The 15159-nt window shown below is 40.3% G+C and overlaps 1 protein-coding gene across 13 annotated transcripts in view; it reads right to left on the minus strand.

Moving 5' to 3' along the window:
* Positions 1-15159, minus strand: part of CELF1 (CUGBP Elav-like family member 1) — a 93517-nt gene that overhangs the window by 62114 nt on the left and 16244 nt on the right. For 2 of the 13 annotated variants that reach the window (XM_077863219.1, XM_077863212.1), the window contains exon 1: positions 13581-13705. The exons of 4 other annotated variants lie outside the window; for them this stretch is intronic. The gene's annotated coding sequence lies outside the window, so the exon portion shown is untranslated. Of the gene's footprint in view, positions 1-5255; positions 5340-13571; positions 13719-15159 lie in introns of those variants that run through there. 7 more of the 13 variants (XM_077863226.1, XM_077863223.1, XM_077863225.1 and 4 more) reach the window with 7 other exon arrangements.

Genomic DNA, 15159 nt, shown 5'->3' on the forward strand with positions numbered 1-15159 from the left:
TGGGTGCTGGTTAAATAAATTATAGTATAGCCCTGTCATAGAATGCTGCAGCTATTTTGGGCACCTGGGTGTCTCAGTGGTTGAGCATCTGCATTCGGCTCAAGGAGTGATCCCAGCGTTCTGGGATCAAGTCCTGAATTGGGCTCCATGCAGGGAGCTTGCTTCTCCCTCTGCCTATGTCTCTGTCTCATGAATAAATAAAATATTTAAAAAAAAAAAAAAAAAAAAAAGGAATGCTGCAGCTGTTAAAGAGACTAAGGCAATTTCAATACACTAGACTAAGGACTGATCAAGAAGATAAATTTAGGGATCCCTGGGTGGCGCAGCGGTTTGGCGCCTGCCTTTGGCCCAGGGCGCGATCCTGGAGACCCGGGATTGAATCCCATGTCGGGCTTCCGGTGCATGGAGCCTGCTTCTCCCTCTGCCTGTGTCTCTGCCTCTCTCTCTTTCTCTCTGTGTGACTATCATAAATAAATTAAAAAATTAAAAAAAAAAAAGAAGATAAATTTATATAATACAAAAAGAATTACATAGGGCTTATATATAACAAAGTAGGTCTGGAAGGATAAAGAAGAAAACTGCCAACAAGGTTGCAGAGGTGGAATATTGGCTGAATTGTTTAAATATAAATGTTACCTAGTCTACAAAAAAAAAAAAAAAGTCTACCTACAAAACTAGGTAACAAAATATTACCTAGTCTTTCTTTAAAAAAAAAGAAAAAAAAAAAAAAAACTAGGAAAACTCCTCAAACTATGAGGGGACAAAGTAAAGAAAAAACCCAACCTCGCTCTATTCCAAAACGAGTACTTTGTTTTGCATTTTTTCCTGATTTGCCTGAAACTTTTGTGTGGAAACAGCCATCGTGCAAGTGAAGCAGCAAACACACAACATGTGAGTTGGGTAAGGACATTACAACATCTGAAATTATCCCAGCAACTCAACTGATGTTCACACAGCTTGGACTGTAAACCTTATGGCTGGCCTATTTACAAAGTTTGGAGCTATTTTCAATCACTCAGCTGTATATCTTATATGTACATTTTCTTCAATCAACCTTTCCTGCCAGGCAGAGTGCAACATTAGCTGGCTTCCAGTAAGGAAGGCAAGGGACAGGGTGAGATAATATGTCAAAACAAGTTCTATAAATACAGCTTTTGGCCTAGTATCTCAAAAAGGAATCAAAACAGCTTCAAACTTAAAGAGAAAAATCCTACAGTCCTGCAATATCCTACTTGAAGGCTCCAGAGAACAGAAGAGGCCAAGGATCTAGATCTTGTTTCTCACACAGTATCTTGTCTCTCTCTCCCTAATCTCTGAGGGAGGTTAAGATCAAATTGCAGGTATTATTCCAAGTCAGCCTCTCCGCTTCTCTTACCCCCACAACACCCAACACACCAGTATCATTTCACTGAGCTTACTCCACCTCTTAGGCAGACATCCCCAATACACACAACATACAACAGCCCCTCCACAGCACCTAGCATCTAACTCCTAACATCTCCCAAACCCTTGACCAAGCAGCCAAGACCCCTGCCTGTCCCATCTGCCCCAACCTCACCCCAAACACATGGGCACTCAAGCAGGAGGCTTCCATATGGTCTTGTTGCAGGAAGTTTATCTTGTTTTGTTGAGTAGCAGGAAACTTTAACCTTTCTGCTCTAAATATTGTAACCCTACAAAACAACTTTTCTGTGGAGATGCTTCTTGAGATAGTTCAGTTATATGCCAGAAATTACAAAACTTACATTTTGCTTCAGCCAATCAGGGAGTATGTTTGGCAAAGCTTGATTCATCCCCAAAGGGTATACAGCCCTGGGGCAAATTCTAAATACCTCCTTAACACTGTCACTTTTTTAAAAAGTGACTTCAATTACCATCCTTTCATCACTCTTGACCTGTGCTCCAAAAGTGTTCCTCACATTTAAATACCCATTTACATGATCTCCTTCATCTCCTCAAACCTTTACCAAAAAAGAATCCCATTCTTCCACAAAATTAACCTTGTCAGTACTTTGATTTCATTTTTACAAACAAACTCTGTATAAAATGGGAGCTCTATCAATCAAAAAAGCGTATGAAAAGATCCACTATATACCCAGAACTAGAGAGGTCACAAAAAAGGCCCAACCCCTGTCCTTAATGAGTTTTTAGTCTGGTTCAGAAGACGTGACTTACAAACAAAAAGCATAGGACAGCATATATCCAAGGGAAAGCATATATGCCAAGGGAAAATCCACTGCTATCCATGTTAGAGAGACTAAAACATCTCAGGAGAGCTGATTCCCATTTCTCTAACTCAAATTTTTGTGCTATTCAAATCACATGGTCTAGGAAAGACCTGGTCTAGGAAAGGTCTGCTCAAATTACTCTGCCTACCAATAATTCTCCCAACATCATTCCTTTTGAACAGATCTCCCCATTACCCTGTTACACTCACCCAGATCATTTAATGGATGAGGTAAAACTTGCCAAATCCACCCCCCTTCTCACATCCCCCCTGTCAAGACATCTCCTGATGGGGATGCCTGGGTGGCTCAGCAGTCTGTCTTCAGCTCAGGGCATGATCCTGGAGTCCTAGGATTGAGTCCCACATCAGACTTCCTGCATGGAGCCTGGTTCTCTGTGTATGTGTGTCTCATAAATAAATAAAATCTTAAAACAACAACAACAACAAAAAAAAACCTAAAGTTAATTCCACTTCCAATATCTTCAATAAACAGGTAGGCACTAGCAGAGATAAACTAGTAATTCTAGGGATATTCCATGAACTTGCTATTTATTTGCCTTGCAGGTTCCTATCATCAATAAATGAATTAGTTGACAGTGAAGTGCAAAACTAAAGCCAATCATTTTCATGAGGAAATTCTAAAATTAAAATGGGTTAGACTAATTCACAATTCAATAATCCTAATATTCCATATATGTTAACAAAATTAATAGACAAAGGGCAGCCCAGGTGGCTCAGCAGTTTAGCGCCGCTTTCCACCCAGGGCATCGAGTCCCACGTCGGGCTCCCTGCGTGAAGCCTGCTTCTCCTCTGCCTCTCTCTCTTTCTTTGTGTCTCTCATGAATAAATAAATAAAATCTTAAAAAAAAATTAATAGACAAAATTTACTATAAGCCTTATACCCTACACTCACACACTGGAGTTACACCACCATTTTCTAATCCCAATTTTGCTGCTTACTAGCCAGGTAACTAGGGAAAAAACTGTTTAACTTCATTATAACTGTTTCCTTACCTGGAAATAGCTATAGTAACAGTATCTACCTTACAGGGTGTCTGTTAGAATTAAAGGATTTACATACATAAAGAATTCAGAACAGTGCCTGGCGCACACAAAGTGCTCAATAAATGTTTGCTATTATTAACAGGCACTAAGGTTGGTGCCTATTGTGAAAAAGGATGAATCCCGAAAGTTTTATTCTTTGATAAGATGATTTTATCTTTTCAAAATGGAGTAACTAAGATTCTACAGAAATATTTATTAAAAGGTGGGTGTAAAAAAAAAAAGATGGGGTGTTGAGCACCTGGGTGGCTCAGTCAGTTAAGCGTCTGACACTTGCTCACAACTCAGGTCTTGATCTTAAGGTTGTGAGTTCATGGCCCACACTGGGCTCCACACTAGGAGTGGAGCCTAGTTTAAAAAAAAAAAAAAAAAAAAAGAGTTGAGGGGAATGGATACAAAAGCAATGATTTGCTGACCCATCTTCGACCTCCAACTAGGCTTGTTAGCAACCAGTCTAAGTGTAACCTTCATTAGGAAATACTGAACCACTTGTTCTAAGAACATTTACTTACTCAATTTGTAAACATTTATTACCTCTATCATACCAAAAAGAAAAATTGTTGAAGCTTTCAAAATGAAAAAAAATATAAATAAAAGGAGACCAGGAAAATTATAGATATGCGCGCGCGCACACACACACACACACACACACACATTTTTAAATACCAAAAACAAAGGGAAAGCTGGAATTGAGATATGCTAACCAGTGTCCTTTACTGAGGCTGAGCTGAAAAATCAAAGAGCTGTCACTGATTTTAATCTCTAATGAGAGCCCCTATAGAAGGTGTATAGTGATTCAGAGTATAAATGGGAAAACATCAGTAGGATGGTAAAATGAGATGGGCACTAAGAGTTGCCAAGAAGGGGAGGGTGAAGCCAATTTAAAGCCATACTCAACAGAATTTTAGAAGGTTATTAAGTATGCAAGACCCGCCAGAGAGCACCAGGTCTCAAATGCTAAACAAACACATACACCCAAAGCCAACAATGGACAAATCACTAAACAGATTCCTAAGTGATTTAACGCCAGAAAACATCAGCAAATGGTCACAGGAACTCCTACCACACAGCCACAGGAAAAAGCTGCCTCAGTTAACTTTGTTTCTCCAGCATTTAAAGTCCTTTTCTCTCTTCAACAGCCACAGTAACAAATATGTGCAGAGAATTGTCTCATCCTTACTCAGCTGACAAGTTCTATTCCCAACTCTGCATGCTTATGACTCACGGGGGGTGAGGGGGGAGGGGAGTAAAAGCAAAGTGTAAAACAAAGAAACAAACTTGAATTTAGACTTAAGTTGACTGAAAGTTCACTTCTGCCTAGTTAGAAGATCTTATAACAAACCAAGAAAATGATCTTTTAAAAATAGAGTAATAAACCAAATACTCTTTGAAAATCTGTCTACATGTCACATTCCCTACTATTCCTTAAATAGACATGACACCAAAAAACATTACAAGCCCTCTGTAAGGCCAAACTTTACAAAGCACTCTGAATCCATGCAACACAGCATAGGACGCTTGTTGCAAAGCCCAAAACAACAGGGCACTTCCCACAGTTCCTTTCCCAGCAAAGGGCCAAGTTAAGAGACTTAGCCCTTACTACACCCTCTTCCAAAAACACATGTACAAAATCATTTAAGGAGGTGGAAGTATCTCAGTCTTTTCTACTTAAATTTTATATCAGGAAATTTGTGTGCCAAACAAGGAGTTCATTTCCACCCCTAAGAATTGATCTTTGTGACTCGTAAAAAAATAAAAGGAAAAAAATACTATTTTTTAAAAAAAGATAAGTTTCTAAGAGAACAACCCAAAGACCATTTCTAACTCTAAATTTACCACTTTGGCTTTCCTCCCTACAACATATTTTGTTAAATAATACAAATCTTGCCTCCTTGCCCCATCCCCAAGATTCTGAAACAGTCTCTACAATTTATAACTGACAAAACAGAGAAGACAAACAAATCACCTTTTACTTGAAAACCTCAGTCCTCCACAGAAACGTATACAAACAGACAGATGGACGCACGTAAGAACACAAACTGCGAGCCCTGCTCAGGCCTGAGCCAATATCGGGTGCACAGGGCAGCCACACTGCCTAGCTAGTGGGCTGCTCCTGCTGCTGCTGTACAAATATAGAAAGCTGAAAAGTGGAACAGCAGCTTCAGCAGAACAGATTCTGCTCCGTGCTCAGAGAGGGAGGAGCAGGGACCTGAACAGCTTTACCCATACATGGTTGCTGAAAGGGGGCCATTAGTAAAAGCCCAATTATCTCACACACATGCATTCTGTTCACATGCTCCAGACAAAAACCAGAAACCCAGAGGCTGGTACTTGTAGAAGGGTTTGAGAGAATCTATTTCAGTTAAGGAACTTCTCAATAATTTCAGTCACTTACACCAAGAATCCCCCAGCCATGGCAATAGAAAAGGCAATGTGAAAACTTTACTAGGTCAGATTCTTACTAGATTGGCAGTAGAGGTGAGGCTTAATGTGATGTGTCATTTAAATTTTTTTTTTTTAAGATTTTATTTATTCATGAAAGACAGAGAGAGATAAAGACATAGAGGGAGAAGCAGGCTCCCTGCAAGAAGCCTGATGCGGGACTCGATCCCGGATCCCGGGATCACACCCTGAGCCGAAGGTAGACGCTCAACCGCTGAGCCACCCAGGCATCCCTTAATGTGTCATTTAAATTATGAAGTTGAACACAGAAACAAAAGGTTATTCCCCATTTGTGTGAACAACCCTAACCTTCACTCACCCTTTGCTGTTTACAGAATCAAGATCTCATTCCAACTCTAAGACTATGGGGGTGGGGACTGATGTTACAAGTTAAAATAAATTCTGATGTAATTTTTTAAAGATTTATTTTAGGGGGAAGGGGCAGAGGGACAGAATCTCAGACTCCATCATCGAGCATGGATCCTAATGTGGGGCTCAATCTCACGACCCTAAGATCATGACCTGAACCAAAATCATGAATTGAACATTCAACTGACTACTGACTGAGTCACCTAGGAGCCCCTCTGATGTTAATTTTAAAAACATAATTTCCAGGAAGCCCTGGTGGCTCAGTGGTTTAGCGCCGCCTTCAGCCCGGGGTGTGATCCTGGAGACCTGGGATCAAGTCCCACATCAGGCTCCCTGCATGGAGCCTGCTTCTCCCTCTGCCTGTGTCTCTACCTCTCTCTCCTTCTGTGTCTCTCATGAATAAATAAATAAAATCTTAAAAAAAAAAAAACATAATTTCCCAGGATGCTAGTTTAATCAGAAGCCAAATATTTATTTTACAAAAATTCCTTTGGTTAGAGCACCTTCATTCAGATTCATCTCAATGTGAAGTGTATGAAAAGATCAATTTCTGGCTAGAGTGAGTTTTCCCCAAGATTAAAAATACATGGCTGATTGGCTCAAATGATTCCATACTTTAGCTCATAATGAATACTATATTCAGTATTACAGGGGCTGCAATACAAACATAAATGGTACTATCACTGACTTCCAATACTTAATATTTAGTTCTTAGGGATGATTAATACATGAGATAGCATCTGACTAGTGTTAAAATGTGGGGTACCAGGGATCCCTGGGTGGCTCAGTGGTTTAGTGCCGCCTTCGGCCAAGGGCGTTATCCTGGAGACCCGGGGTCAAGTCCCACATCGAGCTCCCTGCATGGAGCCTGCTTCTCCTTCTGCCTGTGTCTCTGCCTCTCTCTCTCTCAGGAATAAAATAAAATATTTTAAAAAAATACGGGGTACCAACTATAAATGCTTTACAAATTAAGAAAAAGGATGCCCAGACCTAGATTCTTCCACATGTCCCACCTACTAGCACTCTAAGGGCACCTGCTATTACTTTAAATGTGAGGCCATAATATTTGAACTAGATGATTTCTTTTTTTTTAAGACTTATTTATTTGTTTGTTTATTCAGAGAGAGTGAAAGAGAGGCAGAGACACAGGCAGAGAGAGAAGCAGGCTCCATGCAGGGTGCCTGACGTGGGACTCGATACCGGGTCTCCAGGATCACACCCCGGGCGGCAGGCGGCGCTAAACCGCTGCGCCACCCGGGCTGCCCAAACTAGATGATTTCTAAGGTCCCTCCATTTCTGAAATTGAATCTATAATTTAAAAATGTATAGTTTCTGTTGACTTCAGAGAAAATATATTCTAAAAACAGAAAAATGAATTCAGACTATAACTTAGCATCTACTCTAACATCTCTCACATCAAACTTTCAGGAACATATTCTTCTATCTCAGAAATCTCTGCCTAGTCTTCTAAGGAAACTTTACATCGCCTTTAAAAGGAGGGAAAAGGGTGGAGGGCGCGCCTAAGTGGCGCAGTCCATTAAATGTCTGACTCCTGATTCTGGCTCAGGTCATGATCTCAGGGTCATGAAATTGAGTCCTATGTCAGGCTATGCACCAGGCATGGAACCTGCTTAAGATGATTCTTTTTCTCTCTCCCTCTGTCCCTCGACCCTCCCTGCTCTCTAAAGAAAAACAAGTGTTGATGCTGATATAGTCTGAGATATTTGATTACAAAACACACCAGTCACTCAGCTATGAAGGGGAACTCCAGAGAACAAAGGCCTGCCTAGTTCCTTCCTATCACAGAATTGTCTGGTATATACGTGTGCATTAGACCAAGCTTATGGGGCATAAATACACTAGGGAGCCCCCCCAGCCTCCCTGAAACTTAAGAAAACTTTTCAAATTCTCAAGATAGGAGTTATCCACCATAATTACTTGCTCTAATATATTTTATCAGAAACTAACCATTTGGAATTTTGCCATTTTCTCTTTGTCCCTAGTAGGTAATGTAGTAATGATGAGCAAAGAACGCTAAATGACAGCAAACTTGATCTCTCAATCCCACTACCTAGATTTCCTAGTGCACAAGGCAGAGCCTTGTCCATACCATCTGATATACTGAAAAAAGAAAAGAACACATCAGGATTCCAGAAGTAGAGGCACTTTAATATCCAACAAAACATACACATGCAAGCGTTCAACATTTTATTAAAAACTTTTAATTGTATATACTGGGTTTATTTTCTAACTAGTTCTTCTGAGCAGCCTGTTTTAGCAACTTTGATTTCCCAAAAAGTAACTTACTGCAGATTAATATGCTATTTTTTGAGTAAGAGCATATTACCCCAATAGCTTTAATTATCTATTACATACTTTCCCAAGGTTACTTATGTGAAGACAACTAAATAAAAATAAAGAACACAATGCAAAAGACCACAACTGTATATACTAAGAGTAACCAAACTATAACTTCAAAATCAAAAAGGCTATAACCACTTATAGTGTGGCCTTGGGCTAATCATTTGTTTCTTTTTTTTAAGATCTTATTCATTCATTTGAGATGGTGGTGGGGAGGGGAGAGAGAGAGAGACAGAGACAGAGAGCATGAGCAGGGGTAGACGTAGAGGGAGAGGGAGAAGCAAGCTCCCCTCTGAGCCGGGAGCCCAACATGGGACTCCATCCCAGGACCCGGAAATCATGACCCGAGCTGAAAGCAGACGCTCAAACATCTGAGCCACCCAGGCGCCCCGGGCTAGTTATTTCTTTCTCATTTCCTCAAGTGAAAAACAGTCCCAGAGCAGAAGACCAGTCCATATCTAAGGTCCACAGACCTAAAGAATTCATGGATAGTTTATGAATATTCCGTAAATTCCTTTATATTATGTGCAAAATTTTACATATACATGCAGAATGTATTTATGCACAGTTGACCCTTGAACAACATGGGTCTGAACTGCACAGATCCACTTACTTGCTGATTTTTTTGGATATAGTATAGTACTGTAAATGGATTATCTTCCTTATGATTTTCTTAATAACACTTTCTTTTTTGTAGTTTATTGTAAGAATTCAGTATATAATACATATAACATACAAAATGTGGGTTAACTGTGTTATCGCTAAGACTTCCCAGTCAACAGTAAGCTATTAGCAAAGTTTCTGGGGCATCATGTGTTTTTTTTTTTTTTTTAATTTATTTATTTATTTATTCATGAGAGACAGACGGGGCGGGGGGTGGGGGCAGAGGGGATCCCTGGGTGGCTCGGCGGTTTGGCTCCTGCCTTAGGCTCAGGGCCTGATCCTGGGGTCCTGGGATTGAGTCCCACATCAGGCTCCCTGCGTGGAGTCTGCTTCTCCCTCTGCCTGTCTCTCTCTCTGTGTGTCTCTCATGAATAAATAAATGAAATCTTTAAAAAAAGAGAGAGAGAGGGGTAGAGACACAGGCAGAGGGAGAAGCAGGGTCCCAGCGGTGAGCCTGATGTGGGACTGGATCCCGGGACTCCAGGATCAGGCCCTGACCTGAAGGAAGATGCTCAACTACTGAGCCATGCAGGCATCCCAGGGTATCAAAAGCTTTAAGTGGGTTTTCTACCATGCCAAGGTCAGCATACTCCTAATCTCTTCATTATTCGAGGGTCAACTGTACTTTTTTTACTTCTATTTATAGGGAATTAGGTCCATAACTTTTTACAGGTTTTCAAAAGCGGGGGGGGGGGGGGGGGGGGGGGGGGTTCGTGTTCCAAAACAGACTTAAGACTAAACAATATACAGTCTGTTCTACCTCTAACATCCTTTTATCTCCTCTTATACTTCCTGGTCCAAAAAGAAGGGAGTCCTCATGACTAAACCCAGTCAAGAATAAACAAGTTACCCTGGCCAAGAAATTACTCAAAATAACGTATTCAATTTAAAACTGAACCTGAATTGTTTTTAGGTGACAGACTAACATTATAATACTTAAAAAAAAAGTTTTCAAGCAAATGTTAATACTATAGCTCTTCTCAGGAGGCTTACATGAGAACAGAATTCCTCAGGTGCGTTAGGGATATCCCACTATATAGTTCCTCTCTTACCAGGTGCACATTTTAAAAAGGTAAAGCTTCTAGTTTCCTACTTCTAATTCTATCCTGTACCAAAGAAAGTAACAGGAGACAAGTACAGAGGAAAAAAACTGGAGCATGGAAGATTGCAGTGAAGGAGACCGATAACAAGCAACCAAAGAAGCTACCCATCCTGTTAGCAATATATGAGAATGGTCACTGCCTAATATCTCAATTTGTAAAAAGTATATTAGACAAAAGAAGAAATTAGCCTCCCACTAAGACAATAAGAGAAAAATGCGTGTCTGTTACTGAACAACTTAAGCCTAAAATTTTTAGGTTCTCATGGCAACCTAAGTCATCACACTGCACATACTGTATATAAAGCACATATTTAGAGGCTTAACTAGTAAACTCAAAATGTGACATATGTGCAATGTGGGCGACAATATTATTCTGGGAACTTTAACTTTAAAATCTTCCAACTTTATTCTGCAGCCCCAAAGATGATATAATAGAGTGAACTATGCAGAAGATGCAAGCTCAAGGAAGAGGTACAAAGAACATAAATAGAAGCAAAGAGATGAAAGGCAAGAAAATCAGGCTATCAGAAAAAGTTTCTGAACATGACTCCCCTACTGTGAATCAACCTGTAAATGGAGGCTTAAAAAACAAGACTGCTAGTGAGGACACATATTAAGATAGCATTTGGGACAGTCCTTCATGTGGGTTCAGACAAAAGAGACACGGTCACAGACCAGACAGACTGCTTGGTAAACATGGCACTGACTGAAAGGCCCCTGGAGAGACTGGGGTTCTCTTTCTCACTCTTTTCTAGGAGCTCATGGACTATGGCCACTTAGAATTAAGAAGTAATTTTCTGGGGTGCCTGGGTGACTCAGTCGGTTGAGTGTCCAACTTGATTTTTGACTCAGGTCATGATCTCGAGGATGTGAGATCAAGCCCCACATAGGGCTCCATGCTCAGTGGGGAGTCTGCTTGAGATTCTCTTTCTCCCTCTCCCTCGCACTCTCTTTCAAATAAATAAGTAAATCTTTCTCTCTCCTTTAGCAACCCAAGATGCAGAACGGGAAGAAGCCAAAGTGGAAGATGGTGGCCCAGTGCCCGCGACTGTGAAGAAGCAGGAGGCCAAGAAAGTAGTCAATCCCTTGTTCAAGAAAAGGTCCAAGAATTTTGGCAACGGACAGGACATCCACCCTAAAAGAAACTTTACCTGTTTTGTCAAATGGCCGTGCTACATCCAGCTGCAACGGCAAAGGGCTATTCTCTATAAACATCTAAAAGGGCCTTCTGTGATTAACCAGTTACCCATGCTTTGGACTGCCAAACTACTCAACTGCTTAAGCTGGCCCACAAGTACAGACCAGAGACAAAGCAAGAAAAGCAGCAGAGGTTGTTGGCCCCACCTGAGAAAAAAGCTGTGGGCAAGGAGATGTTCCCACTAAGAGGTCGCCTGTCCTTTGAGCTGGGGTTAACACTGTCACCACTTGGTGGAAAACAAGAAGGCTCAGCTGGTAGTGATCGCACACAAATGTGGATCCCACTGAGTTAGATGTCCTCCTGCCTGCCCTGTGTTGTAAGATGGAGGTTCCCTAATGCATTATCAAGGAGAAGCCCAGGCTGGGGCATCTGGTCCACAGGAAGACCTGCACCACTGTTGCCTTCACACAGGTTAACTCAGAAGGTAAGAGAGCTCTGGCTAAGCTGGTAGAGCCATCAGAACCAATTATAATGACAGATATGATAAGATCCACTGCCACTGAGGAGCCAACATCCTGGGTCCAAAGTCGGCAGCTCGCATCACCAAGCTGGAAAAAGCAAAGGCTAAAGAACTGGGCTGAGTGGACGCTGTTGAATTTTCTGTACATAAAAGTAACAAAAGGTTCTCTTTCAGCCAGTGTCAAAAAAAAAAAAAAGTAAATCTTAAATTTAAAAAAAGGATTAAGAATTATCAGAGCCTTGGAACACCTCGGTGGCTCAGCGGTTGAGCATCTGCGTTTGGCTCAGGGCGTGATCTCGGGATACGGGATCGAGTCCCGCATCAGGCTCCTTGCAGGGAACCTGCTTCTCCCTCTGAATATGTCTCTCTCTCTTCTCTCTCTGTCTCTCTCTCTCTCTGTCTCTCTTTTGGAAAAAAATCTTTTGGGAAAAAAAAAAAAAAATGATCAGAGCCAAAAGATGGCTGTGGGGCATGAGAGCTGTGAGAGAGACCAGATTTTTTTTTTTTTTTTTTAAGATTTTATCTATTTATTCATGAGACACAGTGAGAAAGGCAGAGAAGGGAGAAGCAGGCCTCATGCAGGAAGCCCCATGTAGGACTTGATCCCGCAACCCTGGGATCACACCCTGAGCCAAAGGCAGCCACTCAACCACTGAGCCACCCAGGTATCCCAAAAGAGATCAGATTTTAAAATGGGGGGGGGGGGGCCAGGAAGAGATGATGGTCTTTAATGCCACATCATGTCTCACTGGGGAAGCAAATAAAGCTGTAACATCCAATTTTCTTACCTATTAAATCACCTATAGAAAAAAAATAATAAAATAAAAAAAATAAATCACCTATAGGAGGGATACCTCCACCTATCTGCCAATAGGAACTTCATTATGATCCATGCATTTCTTTTGAAAGACTTGAGGATGCTATGAATGCTACCTACCTTAAAATCACATTTCCATGCCACTTCTGTTAAGGGTAAATTATTCTCACTTTTCCATAAGAAAACAGGTAAACAGTTTAGCTAAGGTACACAAAAAATATCTAACAGCAGGGCAGTTAATAGATGTATCTATTTTCCTGACTCTCTCAACCTAAGAACTTCTAGAATGAGATACTGAATTTACATGACTAATTTAATGATTAGAAATTATATTACCACATGAAAAAAAGTGGCTACAAAAATAAATTATTTCATTATTGTTATGAGACTGGGCCTCAACAAGCTAGAAAAGTCCATGAAAAGAGCACAGCATCTATAGTATGGGCTGGTAGCCCAACACTGTCCTACCACTTAATAGCGGGATGCCCCAAATAAGTTATTCTCCTCACTGAGGTTCCTAACACCTCCAGTATCCTTGTCTACCAGATGGTAAAGATGCAACCATATCTTTCTTCCATCCCACTCTTCTGTCTCTCCTCCCTCCTCCATCAATGTGAAGTCTTATAATTTCTTTCATTACACTATAATTTGGCATATTTTCTAATCAAGAATAACTTTGTAAAAAAAAAAAAAGAATAACTTTGTAAATAAACTTTTACACAAAAATTTACTGATCAAATTAAGAGCCAGAACAACTAAATAATAATTATGTTTTAGAGTAAAAGGAAAAGGGGACAGGGGATAAAGCTAGGATTAGAGATTTCTTTCAGAGCCAGGCCATACCTACTAATGACTAAGATATTTGATTACCTTAATTACCTTGGCTGCACAACAAGTGCTGGTGGTCATGAAATTCCAGAATATTAAAAACTCAGCCACATTTTCATTATAGCATTCTCTACTGTGTTGAAGTCAAGACAGCAAAAGACTGCCAACAGCATTTTCACTTTAATTTTCTGGTAAGACAAAAAGAAAAGTTAATCTTGGAGCCAAATTCTCCATTTTTAGGTATGGTAAAGTCTTCGAGGAAAAAAATATCTGTTATGAGAAACTGAAAACACTTCTGTATATCTTAGAAAATATGCGTATGTGCTTTTCTTAAAAGGTATAAAAAAAATCTCAGGCTAATAATTTTTTTTAAAGTAGGCTCTACGCCCAACGTGGTGGTGCTTGAACTCACAATCCCGAGATCAAGAGTCCACGTTCCACTGACTGAGGCAGCTAGGTGCCCCTGAAGCTAAAAATCTTTTGCTTATCTATTAATACCTTTCAAGCAATTCTGAAAGAGGAAAAGTGAAATAAAAGCTGAAGCTCTCTCTGACAAGAGCATTTGATGACTGGCATACTGAGCAACAAGCCATCCAAAAAGTAGAATAAGGGATCCCTGGGTGGCTCAGCGATTTAGTGCCTGCCTTCAGCCCAGAGCTTGATCCTGGAGTCCCAGGATCGAGACCCACAGCAGACTCCCTGCATGGAGTCTGCTTCTCCCTCTGCCTATGTCTCTGCCTCTCATGAATAAATAAATAAAACATTTTTTTTAAAAAGGTAGAATAAAAAGTGTTTTGGCATTGTAATTAATAATTGCCTAAACTAATGTTAGTTTTGAACCCAAAACTCACTTTCATTTAAATGAACTACTCTCTATACAAAAGCATTCATAAATTCACCGCAAAAGTACAAAACCACTTGCCTATTTGGCTTTGATTTTGCTTTTAAAATATACTGTGGCCTCCTGATACTCTAGCTTATAATCAATTTCATCTTACTAAAGCACATTATAAAATACCTTAAGCTGAATATAGCATTTATCCAACCCATTAGAGGACTGACTAGCTTGTTCCAAATATGGCATTACCTTTTCAAAGTTCTAGGGTTTAGGCAGGACATAATTCTTTTAAATAATTATCTATCTTGTCATGACTGACAAGCATGACTTAGATGGAGATAAAGAGGCTAATGAAAAAGGTCTGATTTTGAATTGCTATTTTATTAGAGGAGAAAAACAAAACATATAACTTTAAAATTTCCCATGTAAAACTATCTTCTCTTTGAATTCAAGCAGTGGGGTTCTTGCTAACTAGACAGATAACCCCCACGTGAGGGAAGAGCCAGAGGCTGCCTGTCCAAGATGGTGCAGAATGCACTCCTTTGCTGGGTAGAAAGTTTCTCTGCATAACCTCTAAAGGTCCTTTCCTAATCTTAGAAATTGAGACTTCATTTATGAAAAGTAGAAGCATGGTAAATGTAAGGTGTGAATAGAAACAGCAGAACAGTAGGATGGAAAATTAGAGGGCCTGAGCTGGACCTTGCTTCTGCTTCTATATGAACCTAAATTCGGCATTTAACTTCCCTTGTTTGCAAAATGAAAGGATTAGAGAAGAAAAATCTTTGAAGATTG

Source organism: Canis aureus, chromosome 21 (assembly GCF_053574225.1).
Source record: "Canis aureus isolate CA01 chromosome 21, VMU_Caureus_v.1.0, whole genome shotgun sequence".
NCBI classification, from domain to species: Eukaryota; Metazoa; Chordata; class Mammalia; order Carnivora; family Canidae; genus Canis; species Canis aureus.